The 18883-nt window shown below is 33.1% G+C and overlaps 2 long non-coding RNA genes across 3 annotated transcripts; both read right to left on the bottom strand.

Annotated features, from left to right (window-relative positions):
- Positions 1-402: 402 nt before the first annotated feature.
- LOC135616114 (uncharacterized) lies at positions 403-1452 on the bottom strand. The gene is made up of 2 exons (XR_010488278.1): positions 1273-1452; positions 403-1083 (listed from the first exon to the last, which is right to left on the bottom strand). It is a non-coding gene; the product is annotated as an uncharacterized LOC135616114 (long non-coding RNA).
- Positions 1453-9375: 7923 nt separating this feature from the next.
- On the bottom strand, positions 9376-10425 carry LOC135616115 (uncharacterized). Of its 2 annotated transcripts, none has more exons than XR_010488279.1 (2): positions 10246-10425; positions 9376-10056 (listed from the first exon to the last, which is right to left on the bottom strand). It is a non-coding gene; the product is annotated as an uncharacterized LOC135616115 (long non-coding RNA). The 2 variants fall into 2 exon arrangements; XR_010488280.1 differs by having other exon boundaries at positions 10150-10425.
- Between the last annotated feature and the right edge of the window lie 8458 nt (positions 10426-18883).

Here is an 18883-nt window from a genome sequence, read left to right on the forward strand (position 1 = left end):
ATAATACAATACAGGGATGCTTGACATTATTGATATTATAAGTCTTCTAGCATTTCTCTTTAATCACGTGAATCTCTTAAAAAGTGATTATATATCTTCTTTTATCTTTTTTTTTCCTTAATTCATCACTTATATGATCCTATAAAAGATAATAAGAGAAGAGTACGAGAGTCTAGTTCCTATAAATCGATATCGTTATTTCTTTCGGATCCAACAATGATACTCCACATATCAGGTAAAAACTTTATTAATGATATTGAAATATACAAATTGTATAATAGATTTATTATTATTATTATTATTTAAATTTAAATTTTAATATCAAAATTTTCTACATAATAAAGATAATTTTATGATTAAACATCTATTTTTATCCACGTCACCGACAAATGCAACAATCCAAGAGTTAAAGATGTCATGCTATAGATAAAAGGAAATGCATACAGAGTTCGAAGTCATTCGAAGCTTCCTTGGCATAGACACCAACGTCAAGATTATTACTATACTACCACTATATATATAATTGGTGCTACTTGCCCGGAATAAAACGTAGCCCCGCAATCTCGGCCACAAAATCCACAAGGTTGTCCATCTCGTCCTCGTCGACGAAACCATTTCGATTGATGTCAGCATTCCGGACTCCACGTCTGCCAGCAAGATAGTTGCGCAGCCATTTATTGTGTTTATAGATGCTTGCGGCATGGATGGCCTGTCGCAGCTCTTGGCGGCTTATGCGTCCATCCTTGTCGATGTCGAACTGCTTCAGCCATTCCTTCAGTTCCTCCCTGCTTTTTACCGTGTGGAAGGAGGGAGGAACTGTGTGGGGGGGTGGTATTGTCAGTGATATTGCGACGGGCATAGTGCTGTGTGGTGGGAGACGGGGAGTTGCTAGAATGATGCACCGCTGGTTCAAGTTAGGGTAATTTATAGGCCAAGAGACTTGACGCCTTGTTCCTCGAACACCAAGGACACCTGTTAGTTGGGTGAGTTGGACTCCCACCAGTGGCTGGAAAAGCTACAGCAAAGCTTTAACCATTGTAAAGAATACACCGTCAAGCTGCAGGAAAGAGAAGCATCCATGCGCTGCAAACATTGGGAGAAAAGATTATGAGGCAGCAGTCATTCTTTCATCCAATGCAGGAAAAGGAAGAATATATAGAAAAAGAAGAAGAATACTATGATGGTAGTCACTATTAACCACAAAGTGGGCAAGAAAGCTGAATTCCCCAAGAACTGGAGAGGACGAGATGCTGATGAGGAGGAATCACGAACCATGCATCTGATCTGAGGATGTAATTGCATGGTTAAAAGTGTCCACCATCGACCCTCCTCCACAATAGGGGGCTTTATTATTTCTTGTGTTATCTCTGTCTTTTATCCCAAAATTATAGAGCTCCTCTAAAATATTTGAATAACGAACTTCTCAGGCAAGAATTTTTCTAGCTACATAAAGTTTTTTTTTTGGCCATTGTGAGATAGTTCTTGAGATTGAATCCGCTTTAATAGCTATTTGATGAGGAATGCGGCATATGTTGATGTGGCTCAGTGGTGGGAGTCAAATGGCAATAATTAGATGCCATGGGCCCATATATTCCCCCACAACCTTCTCTTATTATGATGCACAATGATGATTCCCTCTGTCACATAATATTTTTGTCCTGATACGTTGGTGGTCAAGCTAAGAAGTCAGTCCACAAATGCCAAATGATGATAACATGGGGCCACATATCTCTCTAAATTCTTCTTTTTGGATAATGCAATATATATTCTTCTCGTCGCTTTATGCAATTATGCCTTCTTCTTGAGATGTTGGTGGCCAAGCTTTGCAGTCCATATTGTGCCTTGGTGTACTCGATCTATTCTTTGGCAGGTGATTCCTTGTGTAACGTCATCAACTTTATGACATCATGTCTTCTCCCTAACCCTTCCATGTATCTAGAAGAGGTGAAACGTAAAGCATATCATCTGGTACTAGTTATCAGACGTGTTGGGTTCTATTCATGTGATTTTACAAAGGGAAAGCTGGTCTAACTTGCATTTTCTTTGGTTTCCTTCTTAATATAAGAATTACAATAAATGTTAGATTGTCTTATCTTATTTAGTTAACTAAGATATATTATAAATATGATTAATTTTTAATTATTATTATCGATAAATAAAAAAAGTATAATTATGATATGATTCATTATGAGATGATTTTGTTGGGAGAAAATTTTCTAATTACTCATCGTATATCCTTTGTTCTTTCCTATAAAATTATAGAACCTCGTAGGCACTCAACACATAACATAATACGATGATACATAATATTATTGAGATATTATAGATTTTCACTCATCATTCTTAATTATATGAATTAGTTAACGAGATATTATAAATATTTTCTCATCTCTCCTTATCCAGAATTCACTACTCATAGCAGTCCTAAGAATAATATAAAGAGAAAAAAAAATGAATCTAGTTTTCCTTACAAATCAACATCGTTATAGTTTTCGGATCCAACAATTGTGTACCCATAGATTGGATAAAAGCTTTTTGAATGATAATGAAAAGTATGTATCGAATATATCTACTATTATTTGATTTTAAAATTTGACATTAAATTTTTTTATATAACAGTAGCATAAGGATGATTTTTTTATGCTTACTATTTTATTTATGATAAGTGAATGATTTGTTTGTATTATCGATTTACTTTTTTATTTAGTATGTTCTATTGTTTACTTGTGAACGATGTGAGGTTCTTCATTAATAATTTACTATTGACGATAATATTATTGAGGGTGATGGTATCCGGTGCTTGCCAACCCAGTCATGGGCAATGATTACGTATCCAATGTAAACACTGTGGGGTGCGACAATCGTACGGTGGCTGCATAATACTGCTATGTGTAGCGAGTATGATGGTTGTATAGTGACACTATCTATGGTGGTTGTGGCAGTTGTGTAGTACTGCTACGTGTGGCGACAACAACAGCACCACTATAACAGTACTTGTTTGTCATAGTTGGCATTGAAGGCCATGGTTCTTAGTAGTTGCACGGTAGGACGTGCTATACAATCAAGCATCGTAACGATCGTGGGTTCGTTGAACGACATGTGTGCACAACTGCATGGTGGCTCTTGATCAACGCCACACATATCGTCGCTAAGGTATTCTACCAATGTGCATTGTGACAACAGTCGTGAGGTGGCTGGCATTAGGGTTTTCTTATTAAAATTATAGTTTTACCCTTGTAAATTCATTTAATTCTATTTTATATCCTTTTAACAATTCTACCATTCATAAATTAAATATCTCCATTATAATCTCATAGAAGTGTTAGGATCAAGAGTCAGCACTAAGAAGGGGGTTGAATTATTGCAGTAGTAAATTCACGCCTTCAAATGCTTTGTTTCGATAAAACCGGTTTCAGACGTCAAACTATTTGGTAAATATCTTAACTTGAAACATGTTCGTAAATGAATTGAGGGCAATAAACACTTAAAGAGGTTTGTAGTAAGGTAATAGCAAGAATAAAATACAAACCAGAGAACACGACAGTTTTAGAGTGGTTCGGTTAACGTGACCTATATTCACTTTCGGTTTTCTCCTTCGACGAGGTCATTGGCGTCCACTAGAGGCATTCCTTCAATAGGCGAAGGCCAATCACCTTTTACACCCCTCTTCTCTTTTTACCGGGTTTAGAAGATAACCCTTACAAGCACTCACCCTCCTCTTACATAAATCTAAGTATAACCTAGATGAGGGAATTCACTTATAATCACAATAGCATTTTCTCACTTTTAATCTCTCTGTGCTTGTGTGTTTTAACTAGGGATGAGAGGGGTATTTATAGGATTCAAGTTGATTCAAACTTGGAGCCTAAAACTTTCCCATCCCGGGTTCCCCGGGCACAAGCGATACCACCGCCTGCGTTGGGCGGTTCCACCGCTCAGTGTCAGTCTGGCACTGACACGGCCTTGGGCGATTCTACCGCCCAGTCTGGCAGTACCACTACTTGACACAGTCTCGAAGACTGTGCCACGATGGTAAGACTTCATAGGGCACTGTTTAAGCTTCTTATTGGATCCAACACATTTCTTACATGGGCCTAGCTGGCCCCTAATTGGGTTGACCCAAATCTAAGCCCAATTACGTACTAATTACGAAATCCTAAGACATTTGCTAACCTAAATAAGTTCCCATGTATATTCTTTCGATGAGCTTTCGGCGAACTTCCGATGATCTCTCGGCAATGTTCTGGTGGACTCTCAGCAAGCTCCTGGACTTCACGATGATCTTTTTGGCGAGTTCCGACAAGCTTCTCTAGCAAGCTCTGAGACTTCTAGGCTGGTTCCTCCAAAACTTCCGACAAACGTCCGGACTTTCAACGAACGTCCAGATTTCCAATGAACTCTCGAACTCCCAATGTGATCTTGATCTTGACTCTGGGACTTCATTTTGCTTCATGCCTTGCTATCGTAGTTAATCATGCACATGTAAAAACATACTTCGATCTAGACAATTAATACTAAGCATTAATCAAGTTGTCTGGCATGTCATTGGTCTCTCGACGCTTCATCCGATTTTTCAGCGCATCATCCTCTCTTGCGACCTATTATCCAATCAGTCAGTTGACTCGATAACTCTGATATCCTTGGTACAATATTCGCTCTTCTTGGCCCGATGCTCGAATCCATGGCCCGAAGCCTTCTGTCAATACGTCGATCGTTCCTCCAGCCTGACGTCTAATCTTCTGACATGTTTTCCTCTAGCACAACATGATTTTTCGTGCTTTAATTGTCTCATCCTGATCGAAGCATCCTGCGTCACTCAAAACGCAGATTAAAACATAAACACATATCGATTGATTTCATCATCAAAATCAGAGATTCAATAAGAAAACTATAGTTTTACCTTTTAGAAATTAATTTTTTTAATTGTCTTTAATTATAAATTTGATTATATTTAGTTTATTTTAATCAATATTTTTGATCGAATTTAATCATGATTGTATTTTGACCGCTTGATTGAATTTAGATTCGATCAATCAAGTTTTGATCGAATTTTAGAAAAGTCAATTTTTGATCAATTTTTGTTTTTAATCAACTTTTATTTTGATGGGCCTAATTAGGCAATGGTCAATCTAATTCTATGTGCCGAATTTGAATAGCCTAGTATGCCCAATTAAGTAGGGTTGATAGTGTGAGGGTTCTATACAAAATTTAAAAAATACTATAAATAATAATTTTCTTTAATGGTTTTCTCATATGATATATTGATAAAATTTTGCTTGTGATAAATAAAAATATAATTATTTATCTTAGATATGTATTTGGTTATTCATATACTTGTTAGATCGATTGTGACGCTTTAATATATTTTATGAATAAAAGAGATTCAATTTCTTATGGAAACCAAAAGAGAATGAAATATTCATTATTACAAGAAATTATATTAAAACGAAAGCGATAGTAATTAGTAATTGTTGCCTACGCCGAGAGACGATTTATTTGATGGATTTTAAAAATACATATTATGTTCTTATAATTCTAAAATTTTAAATTAATTATCTAGGATTGTCATGATATTATTTCCCTTTTGGTGATTTTAAACTTATTATATTTATGGTTCAATAAAAGTTAATTTTTTTTATAATAATCTATACAGAATTATAACTATAATGAAAATATAATCAAATATTTGAATAAAACATAGTTTCATAAATTTTTTAAAATTATATATACTTATATCGACAGGTAACTCTATGTTTTTTGTTTTAATATAGAGAGATATTTTATCATTTGTATAGATTATCTACTGAGATATGACTTACCTCAAGTTGTTGACACCATTAGGTGTGCATAAATAAAATCGAAAGATAATTAGATTCAAAAGTTCAAAATTATCAAATCTAACATTGGTGATAAATTTTATATTAGATATGATTATCCCGATCATAATTCTGATTTTTTTTGCTTGATTCCTAGAAAAATAAGGTATTTGTGCTCAATATATTTTACCAGATATATCACATTAGAATAAGATTGCTAAAAGGTAAAATCATAGTATATTATGGAAGCTTGATAAGTTATTCTTTTATACTTGAATTAATTTAAGAAAAAGATCTAAGGATAGTTATATCTTGAACAGAGTTCCTAGTAAGTTAATTCCAATAACTTCCTTTGAGTTATAGACTAGTTGAAAACTCAACTTAAGATATTTACGTATCTAGGATTGTCCTACAAAGATAAAGATCTTCAAATCATATAAAAATAAATTTGGTTCAAATACTATTCTAGATATTTTATTTGTTATATATTTTATTACTATAATTATAATATGAGAATACTTAAATCTAGTAACATAAGATTCTTAGAAAAAAATTGAATCAGTGGGAGTGAAAATCTGAAAATTTAATTTTAATATTTAGGAGATATAGGTTGATATTCATTTATTATTTTATATTTAGATGATTGTTATTCCTTAAATTATTAAATAATTTGATAAAGTTGAATAATAAAATGACATTAATGTATTCCCATATAATATTGAAATCGCTACTAATGAACTTGTAGAATAATCACAATCGGTAGTTTTCAGAATATATAGAATATATCAAAGGGAAAGGAGACTTTTTATTTTCTAATTATTATATGATATATCTAAAAAAAATCAAGTTATGATATAAGAATTAAAAAAAATATTTTATTGTTTTTGCATGTTTTGAAAAGTAACCATTCTTAAAAGTGGTACAATGTAATAAAAAAAATTAAAATTAATAGGCCAGAATGATGTTTGAAAGCTCGTCGAATTGCCCAATAACCGTAAAAGAATATGTTTCTTAAACATGATTTAAAAAATAATATCTAACGATATAAAAGTTAAATTTGTGGTTAAAGATTTTACTTATAATGAAGGCATAAATCATAACAAGATATTTTTTAAATTTTTTAAATAAACTCGTTAAGAATAGTTATGATATTAATGATTCATTATGGTTTTGAGTTACATCATATGGTTTAAATTTTTAACTTTGGTTAAAGATTGTTTCAGAATGAATGTATCAACCATAACAAGATATTTTTTTAATTTTTTAAATGAACTCATTAAGAATCGTTATGATAATAATGGTTTATTATAATTTTGAGTAATATCATATGGATATAAAAAATAAGTTTTCAGAATGGGGATTTAGATTTATATGAGTTAACATAATCGATTCATAAAAAAAATAAAAGAAATATAAAAATTGGTATGCAAATTTAGAAAATCTATTTATGACCATAAACAAGCCTCCAAATAATGGTGTATAAAATTTATATTATTACTTCGTTTAAATGTTCAAAAAAATACTGTTAACTAGTATTTATATATGAAGATCAATGTGAGCAAGTTTATTATATTAATCTTGTATATGGATAATATTTTGCTTGCCAATAGTGATCTTAGTTTATTATACTAACTAAAAAAATTTCACATTAAAAATTTTAAGATAGTTGATATTAATAAGACATCTTATATTATTCACATTAAGATATTCGAAGATATATATCAAAGATTACTAGGATTATCTTAAAATGAATATATTGATTGAGTCTTGGATAGAATTAATATATAGTTTTGTTTAGTAAATGATAAAAATAAATTTTTTTAATCAAAATAACTATTTTTAAAATGATCTAAAAATAAATTTTAAATTTTTTTTATATATTTCTATAATTGGAAGTCTATTATATGATTAAGCTTATGTTAGATTAGATATTAGTTTTACAGTTAAAATATTAGATAGACATTAGAGCTATCCATGAATGAAAATAATAAAAGACTGCAAAGAAAATAATAAGATATAAGAAAGAGACAAAAGATTATAAGCTCACATATATATAATTAGATCACGTTGAGATGATGATATTTTTCAGGTGTTGATTCTGTAAATTATCTCGATTACAAGATGTCCATTTTTATGATTTATATCTATATCAACTAGATGGATAGTTTATAAGGAAAAATATAAAATAATATATTATTATATTATTATTAATAAAAGCTAATTTTTTAGAATGCTTAAAATAACTAATTAAGCTTTATGACAAAGAAATTTTATCTTAGGACTTAGTATGGTCAAATTTAATTGTCAAGTCGTTAAATATATTTTGTGACATATCGTAATAGTTTTCTTATATGAGAATTTGATGATTAATGAGTCTAGAAATAATTAATTAACATTAATTATTTTTAGACTCATTAATCATCAAATTTTTAGATAAGAAATAGTTAATGTTAATTAAGAACATGAGTTTCACTCTGTTGATTGTTGATCCATTTACATATTATTTGCAACTCATAAAAGATATAGTGATGCATGTTTAAGTGAATATTATAATTAATATTCTTATTTATGTACTTTTTTTTATATATATAATTTTATTCACATTTATGTATGTACATATTATGGTTTAATGTATTAATAGGATTATCTTGTCAAGATAAATTATAAGGGTTATTATCGATTATATTAGGAATTACTAATAGTGTTGTAGTATATAGGAGAAAGTATGATATTGATTATATATAATCGATATGACATGCATTAGTAAACTTAATATAGTATTATGCTTATTGAATTTATTGGCATATTTAATAAAATTCATATGTGTAAAATACATTTTTAAAAGTTTTATAATTTAATTAATTAAAATTATTTTAAATAATATTTTATTTTATTTATTTTGATTTTAAATTTTTTTATATTTTATCAATTAATGGGCCAAGTGAGGAATGTTAGATTGTGTGGCCCTATCTAATTAGGTAAGATATATTATGAATATGATTATTTTTGGATAATGATTATCAATTAAGAGAATGAAAGTCTAATTATTGTATAAATACTTAAGAGATGATTTTGATGGATGTGACTCTCCTAATAACATATTCTATAAGCTTTGCTCTCACTTATAAAATGATAGAACATTCTAGAGACTCAACGTATAATACAATACAGGGATGCTTGACATTATTGATATTATAAGTCTTCTAGCATTTCTCTTTAATCACGTGAATCTCTTAAAAAGTGATTATATATCTTCTTTTATCTTTTTTTTTCCTTAATTCATCACTTATATGATCCTATAAAAGATAGTAAGAGAAGAGTACGAGAGTCTAGTTCCTATAAATCGATATCGTTATTTCTTTCGGATCCAACAATGATACTCCACATATCAGGTAAAAACTTTATTAATGATATTGAAATATACAAATTGTATAATAGATTTATTATTATTATTATTATTTAAATTTAAATTTTAATATCAAAATTTTCTACATAATAAAGATAATTTTATGATTAAACATCTATTTTTATCCACGTCACCGACAAATGCAACAATCCAAGAGTTAAAGATGTCATGCTATAGATAAAAGGAAATGCATACAGAGTTCGAAGTCATTCGAAGCTTCCTTGGCATAGACACCAACGTCAAGATTATTACTATACTACCACTATATATATAATTGGTGCTACTTGCCCGGAATAAAACGTAGCCCCGCAATCTCGGCCACAAAATCCACAAGGTTGTCCATCTCGTCCTCGTCGACGAAACCATTTCGATTGATGTCAGCATTCCGGACTCCACGTCTGCCAGCAAGATAGTTGCGCAGCCATTTATTGTGTTTATAGATGCTTGCGGCATGGATGGCCTGTCGCAGCTCTTGGCGGCTTATGCGTCCATCCTTGTCGATGTCGAACTGCTTCAGCCATTCCTTCAGTTCCTCCCTGCTTTTTACCGTGTGGAAGGAGGGAGGAACTGTGGGGGGGGGTAGTATTGTCGGTGGTATTGCGACGGGCATAGTGCTGTGTGATGGGAGACTGGGAGTTGCTAGAATGATGCACCGCTGGTTCAAGTTAGGGTAATTTATAGGCCAAGAGACTTGACGCCTTGTTCCTCGAACACCAAGGACACCTGTTAGTTGGGTGAGTTGGACTCCCACCAGTGGCTGGAAAAGCTACAGCAAAGCTTTAACCATTGTAAAGAATACACCGTCAAGCTGCAGGAAAGAGAAGCATCCATGCGCTGCAAACATTGGGAGAAAAGATTATGAGGCAGCAGTCATTCTTTCATCCAATGCAGGAAAAGGAAGAATATATAGAAAAAGAAGAAGAATACTATGATGGTAGTCACTATTAACCACAAAGTGGGCAAGAAAGCTGAATTCCCCAAGAACTGGAGAGGACGAGATGCTGATGAGGAGGAATCACGAACCATGCATCTGATCTGAGGATGTAATTGCATGGTTAAAAGTGTCCACCATCGACCCTCCTCCACAATAGGGGGCTTTATTATTTCTTGTGTTATCTCTGTCTTTTATCCCAAAATTATAGAGCTCCTCTAAAATATTTGAATAACGAACTTCTCAGGCAAGAATTTTTCTAGCTACATAAAGTTTTTTTTTTGGCCATTGTGAGATAGTTCTTGAGATTGAATCCGCTTTAATAGCTATTTGATGAGGAATGCGGCATATGTTGATGTGGCTCAGTGGTGGGAGTCAAATGGCAATAATTAGATGCCATGGGCCCATATATTCCCCCACAACCTTCTCTTATTATGATGCACAATGATGATTCCCTCTGTCACATAATATTTTTGTCCTGATACGTTGGTGGTCAAGCTAAGAAGTCAGTCCACAAATGCCAAATGATGATAACATGGGGCCACATATCTCTCTAAATTCTTCTTTTTGGATAATGCAATATATATTCTTCTCGTCGCTTTATGCAATTATGCCTTCTTCTTGAGATGTTGGTGGCCAAGCTTTGCAGTCCATATTGTGCCTTGGTGTACTCGATCTATTCTTTGGCAGGTGATTCCTTGTGTAACGTCATCAACTTTATGACATCATGTCTTCTCCCTAACCCTTCCATGTATCTAGAAGAGGTGAAACGTAAAGCATATCATCTGGTACTAGTTATCAGACGTGTTGGGTTCTATTCATGTGATTTTACAAAGGGAAAGCTGGTCTAACTTGCATTTTCTTTGGTTTCCTTCTTAATATAAGAATTACAATAAATGTTAGATTGTCTTATCTTATTTAGTTAACTAAGATATATTATAAATATGATTAATTTTTAATTATTATTATCGATAAATAAAAAAAGTATAATTATGATATGATTCATTATGAGATGATTTTGTTGGGAGAAAATTTTCTAATTACTCATCGTATATCCTTTGTTCTTTCCTATAAAATTATAGAACCTCGTAGGCACTCAACACATAACATAATACGATGATACATAATATTATTGAGATATTATAGATTTTCACTCATCATTCTTAATTATATGAATTAGTTAACGAGATATTATAAATATTTTCTCATCTCTCCTTATCCAGAATTCACTACTCATAGCAGTCCTAAGAATAATATAAAGAGAAAAAAAAATGAATCTAGTTTTCCTTACAAATCAACATCGTTATAGTTTTCGGATCCAACAATTGTGTACCCATAGATTGGATAAAAGCTTTTTGAATGATAATGAAAAGTATGTATCGAATATATCTACTATTATTTGATTTTAAAATTTGACATTAAATTTTTTTATATAACAGTAGCATAAGGATGATTTTTTTATGCTTACTATTTTATTTATGATAAGTGAATGATTTGTTTGTATTATCGATTTACTTTTTTATTTAGTATGTTCTATTGTTTACTTGTGAACGATGTGAGGTTCTTCATTAATAATTTACTATTGACGATAATATTATTGAGGGTGATGGTATCCGGTGCTTGCCAACCCAGTCATGGGCAATGATTACGTATCCAATGTAAACACTGTGGGGTGCGACAATCGTACGGTGGCTGCATAATACTGCTATGTGTAGCGAGTATGATGGTTGTATAGTGACACTATCTATGGTGGTTGTGGCAGTTGTGTAGTACTGCTACGTGTGGCGACAACAACAGCACCACTATAACAGTACTTGTTTGTCATAGTTGGCATTGAAGGCCATGGTTCTTAGTAGTTGCATGGTAGGACGTGCTATACAATCAAGCATCGTAACGATCGTGGGTTCGTTGAACGACATGTGTGCACAACTGCATGGTGGCTCTTGATCAACGCCACACATATCGTCGCTAAGGTATTCTACCAATGTGCATTGTGACAACAGTCGTGAGGTGGCTGGCATTAGGGTTTTCTTATTAAAATTATAGTTTTACCCTTGTAAATTCATTTAATTCTATTTTATATCCTTTTAACAATTCTACCATTCATAAATTAAATATCTCCATTATAATCTCATAGAAGTGTTAGGATCAAGAGTCAGCACTAAGAAGGGGGTTGAATTATTGCAGTAGTAAATTCACGCCTTCAAATGCTTTGTTTCGATAAAACCGGTTTCAGACGTCAAACTATTTGGTAAATATCTTAACTTGAAACATGTTCGTAAATGAATTGAGGGCAATAAACACTTAAAGAGGTTTGTAGTAAGGTAATAGCAAGAATAAAATACAAACCAGAGAACACGACAGTTTTAGAGTGGTTCGGTTAACGTGACCTATATTCACTTTCGGTTTTCTCCTTCGACGAGGTCATTGGCGTCCACTAGAGGCATTCCTTCAATAGGCGAAGGCCAATCACCTTTTACACCCCTCTTCTCTTTTTACCGGGTTTAGAAGATAACCCTTACAAGCACTCACCCTCCTCTTACATAAATCTAAGTATAACCTAGATGAGGGAATTCACTTATAATCACAATAGCATTTTCTCACTTTTAATCTCTCTGTGCTTGTGTGTTTTAACTAGGGATGAGAGGGGTATTTATAGGATTCAAGTTGATTCAAACTTGGAGCCTAAAACTTTCCCATCCCGGGTTCCCCGGGCACAAGCGATACCACCGCCTGCGTTGGGCGGTTCCACCGCTCAGTGTCAGTCTGGCACTGACACGGCCTTGGGCGATTCTACCGCCCAGTCTGGCAGTACCACTACTTGACACAGTCTCGAAGACTGTGCCACGATGGTAAGACTTCTTAGGGCACTGTTTAAGCTTCTTATTGAATCCAACACATTTCTTACATGGGCCTAGCTGGCCCCTAATTGGGTTGACCCAAATCTAAGCCCAATTACGTACTAATTACGAAATCCTAAGACATTTGCTAACCTAAATAAGTTCCCATGTCTATTCTTTCGATGAGCTTTCGGCGAACTTCCGATGATCTCTCGGCAATGTTCTGGTGGACTCTCAGCAAGCTCCTGGACTTCACGATGATCTTTTTGGCGAGTTCCGACAAGCTTCTCTAGCAAGCTCTGAGACTTCTAGGCTGGTTCCTCCAAAACTTCCGACAAACGTCCGGACTTTCAACGAACGTCCAGATTTCCAATGAACTCTCGAACTCCCAATGTGATCTTGATCTTGACTCTGGGATTTCATTTTGCTTCATGCCTTGCTATCGTAGTTAATCATGCACATGTAAAAACATACTTCGATCTAGACAATTAATACTAAGCATTAATCAAGTTGTCTGGCATGTCATTGGTCTCTCGACGCTTCGTCCGATTTTTCAGCGCATCATCCTCTCTTGCGACCTATTATCCAATCAGTCAGTTGACTCCATAACTCTGATATCCTTGGTACAATATTCGCTCTTCTTGGCCCGATGCTCGAATCCATGGCCCGAAGCCTTCTGTCAATACGTCGATCGTTCCTCCAGCCTGACGTCTAATCTTCTGACATGTTTTCCTCTAGCACAACATGATTTTTCGTACTTTAATTATCTCATCCTGATCGAAGCATCCTGCGTCACTCAAAACGCAGATTAAAACATAAACACATATCGATTGATTTCATCATCAAAATCCGAGATTCAATAAGAAAACTATAGTTTTACCTTTTAGAAATTAATTTTTTTAATTGTCTTTAATTATAAAATTGATTATATTTAGTTTATTTTAATCAATATTTTTGATCGGATTTAATCATGATTGTATTTTGACCGCTTGATTGAATTTAGATTCGATCAATCAAGTTTTGATCGAATTTTAGAAAAGTCAATTTTTGATCAATTTTTGTTTTTAATCAACTTTTATTTTGATGGGCCTAATTAGGCAATGGTCAATCTAATTCTATGTGCCGAATTTGAATAGCCTGGTATGCCCAATTAAATAGGGTTGATAGTGTGAGGGTTCTATACAAAATTTAAAAAATACTATAAATAATAATTTTCTTTAATGGTTTTCTCATATGATATATTGATAAAATTTTGCTTGTGATAAATAAAAATATAATTATTTTTCTTAGATATGTATTTGGTTATTCATATACATATATTTAAAATTATGAAATAATATTTATTTTTACCTAAAGGCATAATTTATGTTTTATCATGATTATAGTTATCATACGAGTTTTTCTTTATGATGATTAATGTTCAATAATTATAATAATTATTATTATTATTCAATTATTTTGGTATAAATTAGAATAAAATAATTTGATGAATATTATTTAGAACTCGTATCCCGATGTTTTATATGATTGATAGCTTTTAAAGTGGCTAGGGATTATAGGCTTATGGGATAAAAAATTATAACAAATATTTGTCATTTGTAAGATATTTAAAATTATATTTTATATTATTGTATGAGTTTTGAAGTCGCCAAAGTAGTTTGGACTAATAACTGATAAAATTATATTTAAAAATTAATCTGAAATTATATTAAAAAATAAGATTCATATTGGCACACAAAACTAAGAGATTTAGATAATATAAAAAAATCTACTTTGAATAATTATGTGATGGAGTAAAATGATATTATTTTGGATATTCTTATAGTTTCGAGTTATATACCCAAATTTAATAATACTATTTCACAAGAATATTATACATTTACTAAAATAGAGATAAATAATTTTATGTGAACATTAGATATATTAATATTTCATCCAATTGTGAAATAGAGATAATATCAAATAGTTAGACCATTGCAAAGGGAAAGCTGGTCTACATTTTTACCATCATGGAAGACTTAGACCATCATGCTTGATGTTAAGAATCTATGTATAAGCTGGAAAACTATAGTATTTGTCCAAGAAATATATTCTCTGTTTGAGACTATAATTTTCTTTATGAAAAACAAAACATAAAATTCTGCATCAATATATACTCTCCATTTGTCTCTTTTAGACTTTCGAAATTAGAATAGCTTGCCCTCGTGAATAGTCCTCGAAGGAACTTGGACATGATACTGGCTTAGCTTGATTTAACCTAACCCTTCCCTCACATATAGAAAGGAAGTTCTTTCGTTAATTAGTTATATGAAGAGTAACAATGGATAAAAGTGTTCAAACTATTCGTTTGTGAGATAAAAAGAGAAATGAACTGTGAGAGAGGTTTGGATAGTCTCATATCGTAAGGAAAGAGTGTAGTTACATATACTATATTTGACTTATATCTAAAAGCTTAAATTTTTACGTTTGATTGATATATGTTAATTCAGACTAGACTGATTGAATTTATTTCTGATAGGAGGAGTTTGTCACACAGATATATTGGATTCCTATGCATATAGGAGTAAACTAGAAGTTTGAAGGATAGATATCTGCAAAAATAAATTATATTGTTGGCAATAAAGACGTGATATGAATAAATGTATGTCAAACAAATGCAATTTCCATGTCCAAATTATGTTGCTACTGAATGATTAAGAAGAAAAAGGCTACCTTGCAATTTGATGGGGATTCCCACATCTGATATCGTGGCTTGGTGGTGAGTGATACCAATAAGTGTCCCTATCCTTCTCTTGAAATGATGAATAGTGATGATTCCTCCATATATTATCCTCTACTGAGATGTTGATGGTGAAGCTCATCAGTAGCGTGTCTATCCAAATTATTCTCTTTGGATCATAGATGGCGTTGGTTCCTCCTGTCTGTTTATGGGAAGTGTAATGGACTCGATCCATGTTAGTAAACATCACTTGATGAAATCTTCAAATACATTGCCTTGTCCTCTCTCCATCGAGAGGAATCTGCAAATCCATGGTGTTGGAGGGCTAGATGGAGTGAGAAATGGAGTAATTATATTCCTAATTAAATGTAAATATGAGGATTAATGAAATCAATTATGAAGTGTTAAGTCTTACTTGGATTAGGATATAACAAATGGAAAGAATGGGTTGTTTTTCCAGAATAATCGACTTTATCTAATAAAAATCATAGACATTAACATTTTTGATCTACCAATCAATCCTAGTTAGATTACCTCTTTGGTTTCCAGCATTGATCTCTTATTTTGGTTTCTTAAACAAGAGTATGTATGATCAACTTTCAATTTCTTATTAATCCCTATAGATTAGGAAAGTGAAGTGAAGGAAATTTGATGTTCATTTATCTCATGTTAAATAATATTCTTTAATTTTTATTACCAAATGTAAGATGAATTTTGATGCTTAGGACGTCGATGTCAATTATCTTTGTCGACCGAGCTACCTAATATCAATTATGAGTTTCAAATTATGGTCCACATTATAACATAAGCTTACATTTTAGATGTTTGAATTTCCTATTATTTTAGAATTCTTTTGAATTTTCGGATCAAAACCTTCACATTTAGTGATATGATAAAATATAGATTAAAAGTTCAAAGATAAGAAGAAACAGAACAATCTTTGACAAAATAAAAAAGAACATTTCTATGTCTGTGGCAAAATAAAAGCTTAGAAAGGATACTCACATGATCCAAACAATGGTTCTCATAATCATGATGTTTTAGCATCACTTCCTACGATCATTTCGACATTTCTGTAGTGATGAAAGGGAATGCATTCTTTGTGTTTTCTTTGGCATCAAAAGCACCATCTTGACACTAAAAAGGCCCACAAGATTTGTTCTGTTTTGCTGCAACATGGTTGGATGCAGCAGAATAGATTTGATCGTCAACCGATCGTGCCACTAATCTCGATACAAAAGGGGTCAAATCTGCTTGAGTTCATTATGCTCATGCAAGATAGATATTTTTTATTTAGTTTATTATGTCTTGTTGTTGTTTTTCCTTTTTTTCCTCATTACCATTTTGTCGTTGTTCTCGTGAGGACAGAAGAAAATTCTCATTCTTTTAGTAGTGGAATTTGCACCATTCAGGAGAGCTTCAGCAGCGACAATTGGTAAACCTGCACGAGCCAGATTTATGGGATCATACTCTTAATTGATTTCTTCCGGTGTGCTTTGCTTCACGAAACTGTGAAGGGACAATTCACTCCATCCATGGACTGTCCTCAGACCAGGATCTGCCTTTTCTTTGTTCGCCACACCATTTTGAAGGTGCTGCAACGTCGGCCAATAAACTTGGATGGGAATAATGATAGGTGGTATGATTGCAAGAACATTGAAGAAGGCTTCATGGTTAAGCTGTTGGTGATATTATGCATCTGAGATAAGGATGAACATTCATCAGGTTGGAGGGAGCTCTCTCTATAAATAGCCCTTCTCGCTTGCCGAGCTGATCACCGCACACACCAGTTACGTACTTGGCTCTTCTCTCTCAAGTTTCAACATGTATTTTATGCCCATGATCCATAAGCCGATGGGGCTAGATGAGTTCAAGGAACTTCTCCGAGGAGCTGATGCAAACAAGGATGGAGGCTTAAGCCAGGCTGAGCTCTGGAAAGCTCTCAAGGTCACAGGTATCGGTTTCGCATGGTTTAGGGCATGGTTATCGTTGAGAAAATTTGATCTTAACCGGAATGGCGTCATCGACGGCCACCGTGAACAAGAGAAGCTTTTGCGTTATGCGGAGCAGAACTGGAACATCATCGTTAAATAGAGAGAGAGAGAGAGAGAGAGGGAAATAGTCTCTCACTCTGGGATGCTCCTCTGGATATATATGCTAGCTATATGTTTATACTATGAATGTAGCTCTTTGTAAATGATAAATACGAAGACAGTATGCGATAGAAGACGATGATATGATGTGTGTTTGTACCAAGTTCTCTGGCTTCTTTTCGCGAATCTACTTGAACTAGCCAAGCAGTAGTTCTCATGTTTCATTCCCTCCTCGGCAAGTATGGGTTTCTGCAAGCTTCGTGCAGGCTCCATGGGCATCACCTTATCTGATCTAAGATATTTGACCTCATGATCATGTAATCATTGCTGGGTCTCTCTTGAAGGAATTTTCTTGGCATTTACGGACGCCTCAGCCATATTAAATGGGATACTGTACGCTCAGAAGAGTAGATTAGAAGTTTCCTTTTTCTCCCTTGATAGTGATTTATTAAAATGACTTTCATATTTTAATCATGAGAGGATTGACTTTTTCTTAGTAATGATTTTATAACATAATATTTTATTTATTATTCACTCAGTGATTTAAATCATTTAATCATTATTCGTTGGTATTTATTAAATCCTCCAAATTTTATGAATGACTAGTGTAATATAATTTACTCGATTATAAATTAATTAAATTATTAATAATGTTTACTATAACTAAATATAAACTATTTTTTATTCAAAAAATCATTTGTTTTATTTTACAAGAGGATGATTATATATTTTTATATTAGGATTCCTTTAGTTATTAGTCTCCCAAGGAAAAAGGCTGGCCGCCGCCGCTGACACCCTCTCCCCCTTCTCAAGTGGGCGCCTCTTGTTTCCTCCTTTTACTCGGTAGTAACAGCAAGTTTGGACTGCCGCAGCTCTCCCCGAGGGACTCCTTCACCGGTCGTGTTCTGTAATCCCTTTATGTGCTTTTGACGTCCCGGAGAAGATGTTGTTGAGTTGGATGCCTGCTAATGCAGGTTAGCATGAGGCATATAATAATGCTTCTTGCTACGATCTATGAAGTTTGGATCAGATCCAATTGAATCGACGTTTTTGGTCCATAAATTTCATTAATTTGATA

This window comes from Musa acuminata, chromosome BXJ2-7, assembly GCF_036884655.1.
Source record: "Musa acuminata AAA Group cultivar baxijiao chromosome BXJ2-7, Cavendish_Baxijiao_AAA, whole genome shotgun sequence".
NCBI lineage: Eukaryota > Viridiplantae > Streptophyta > Magnoliopsida > Zingiberales > Musaceae > Musa > Musa acuminata.